Source organism: Triticum aestivum, chromosome 3D (assembly GCF_018294505.1).
Source record: "Triticum aestivum cultivar Chinese Spring chromosome 3D, IWGSC CS RefSeq v2.1, whole genome shotgun sequence".
Taxonomy (NCBI): Eukaryota; Viridiplantae; Streptophyta; class Magnoliopsida; order Poales; family Poaceae; genus Triticum; species Triticum aestivum.
In genome coordinates, this window is record NC_057802.1 from 445,576,802 (window position 1) to 445,580,096 (window position 3,295).

Below are 3,295 nucleotides of genomic sequence, written 5' to 3' on the forward strand. Positions count from 1 at the left end.
ATCCATTTGCACCTCGGTAGTTGTACGCTCCATACATATACCTATACTTATTGTCAGAATTATATCAACGACAATTACAATAGTTGAGAAACTATTTTTTGACCATGAGTTACTTCCTTCCCCCATCTAGGTTTATTATTCATCCTAACATTTTAGGTCAAATTTCAATAACTAAAAAAAAAGTAGGAAAAACATACCATCAAAAAATTATTTTGAATATGAATCCAAAGTATATTTCTTATGCCATATAACTTAGAGTCAGTTACAACACCGATGCCTAAACTTGGCGAGAAAGGTCACTTCGGTGCCAAAACTTGTGGCAAACATCGAACTGGTGCCATTGCCTCGGGCATGCGTACGATGAAAATCGCGTTTGTATATGAAACACGGTGATAACTAGCCGTGCTAGCATGGTGTGGGACCCCCTGTCAGCGACTGGACGACGGGGAGGAGGCTAGGGCGTGTGGCTTATTTTTTTTGCGGAAAAACACCTAAAATAATTGTTTTTTCTTACAAAAGGGCCATCTGAGAGAAAATAAGGTTGTTGAACCAATCACTATTGCTGTTATGTAAGGATTCAAAAAAATATATGCATAAGCTGAACAACAAAAATTAAGATTAAGAAATTTATTCCAACAAAAATAGTGTTGGGTTGATGATTCAAACCTACAACCTATGGATATATCACTAGCAAAAGAACCTAAGGATATACAGCGGCCAAATGTACCACTCCTGACTTCTCATGTTAAAATGGATAAATTTCCATTTATAAAGTAGTGCACTCGTGTGGCTAAAATGGTCCTTAGTGCAGCCCATTTCCAACATGTTATTTTTTTGTTTCTAAAAATTTGTAAAAAATATATGTAAATTATATTTGCATGTAATAAATATATATATATAGCAAAAATAAATACATTAAAAAGTATCATAAAATATATAATAAATTAACAAAAATAAATATAAATAACTTATGAAAATATTTTTATAATTTTAATTAAAAGGTGTTCGCACATTCAATACATTATTAAAGTAATTTTAGAAAGGTTATTGTATTTAAATAAATTTTCATGTAAGCTTAGGATTTTTCATGTTTTTAATTAAATATCGATGTGTCTATACAAAAGCTTTCATGCTATAAGATTTTTTTATGTTATTTTAAAAAGTTTATAAAAGTTTGTGTGCTTTCTAGAAAAACAAGCCTAGTACGCCCTCAGATGGCAAAACCTCACATGAATACTATCTGAATCATATAAACATTTTTTATAATTCACTAATATTTTAAATTCTATGAATATGTTTTAAAAATAACACGTGAATTCTTTTTTAAATTACATGACCATTTTTAGATTATGTTTTGTTATACAGTCATACATAGTAATTATACTTTAGAAACATGAGACCTTGTTGGCTGGTGTGGTATCCGTTGCCGCTCTATAACCTTTTATCATAGGTTCGAAATCACTAGTTTTCATTTTTATTCTACATTTTGTGATGTTTCTCTCCTAGGCCTTTGCAAGAAAAATAGTAAAATTTGCGGGTTGCCGTTGGAGGTGCCCTAAAGTGACTTTTCTCTTTAAATCTAAATATCAATGGTGTAATTGACTATAATTTATAATTTGCTACCTAAATACATGGTCAAAATTTAACATAAAATACAAGGGGCTTATAAAACCAGACGTGTGAAGTACTCCCTCCGTCCCAAAATAAGTGTCTCAACTTTGTACTAACTCTAGTATAAATTTGTATTAAGTTCAAGACACTTATTTTGAGACAGAGGGAGTAACTGCCTTGAATCTTCATTGCTCACACGATGTGAGACCGTGCATAATACAGCTTTAGACTTGCATGCGGTAGTGTGTTTGGTCTCGTAATGTCTGTTTGTCTCGTACGTAAGGTCGGTACACATGCATGTGCAGTTCCAAATGGAAGAGCCGAAAAGGTGGACACGGCCAAACAAATCGTTTCCCTGGCTATATATTCTGCTTCGGATTTCGTAGGGAAACCTACTCCCCTATGGAATGAGTCTGAAAACGGTAAACTTGATTAGAACCTGCCATCAAGATTGACAGTGAAGTTCCCGCAAAAAAAATGATAGTGAAGTTGACGAATGTTACACGGCTATAGCCCATAGCTGTTGACCGATCGTCCGCGTGGTTAGAAACTGAAGATTCTCTTTCACAACAGTAAGCCACAGTTGACACGCTATGCTGACGCGTTTGCCACCTTTACAAGGGACTTCATTACAGCATGTACGTCACTGTTAAATATATTTTTCTTTGGCTCGCAAAAGGGTCAGAAGATTATTATTTTTGACTGATGAAGAGATGGTTGTCGAGGTAGGAACTGAAGCGACGACTGAACTGAAGTTATATCCTATCAACCTGGCACAACATCCTCATCTTTTTTATCTCTGTAGCTGCACAGTGAAGGAAAATAAGAGACTGCTAACCACTTCATTACGGATCGCTCTCTAGCTAGCTTGTGTAGGCATCGACGAGGCCAAGTCGCAACTGCTCCGGTCCGGCCCTGATCGATCCCTTCGTTGCCAACAAACAAAAGAGTTCCGTCCAACACGGAAGCATGCTTAGCATAAGCAACAAACGGAAGCGGTGCAACTTGGCCATCATGACAGTCCTTGCGCACCGCCTTGATGGTCAGCCGCACCTTGATTTGCATTGCAAGGTGGCGAAATTAGACCCGAAAAGCCGTCCTGATCCGTCCCCGCCAACCCATGTGGTTAGCCAAATCCATAGCCGTTTGGCCCTACTGGAGCACACGGTACGCCGCGACCTCAGTTGATTCGGCGGTACTGTTCATGGGCATGTGAGGGCACATGCGTGGGCGTGGACAAATGGAGCGTTAATCAAAGGCTATGGCTGTGTGATCTCATGGTACTCCTGCAGGTCCAAGCAATTAGTATTGCAGGTTTGACCCTTGCGAGAGCACGCTGGCCACGCGTTGGACGGCGGCGTGCGTGTGGGTCAGGGCCCGACTGTTGCGGATTTCTGTGGTAACGCGCGGGGAGATTTGGTCCGGGGTGATGCCCGAGAAGTTGACGTGCATATGCGGGCGGAACGGAACGGTTGGGCACGGCCGCACTGAGCTGCGACAGTGCGACTGGATCATGCAATCGGCTTCAGTGCTTCACCAATCACCATGGATGGATCTGGTCGAGCTCGACCGCTGGCGCTGGGGCTAGAGTCTGACGGAGTCTGGACTCTGGCAAGGTGCGATGTTCGCCTTGATGATGATTGCGAGACAGACGCGCGCGCACCACCGGGTAGGGGGGAAATAC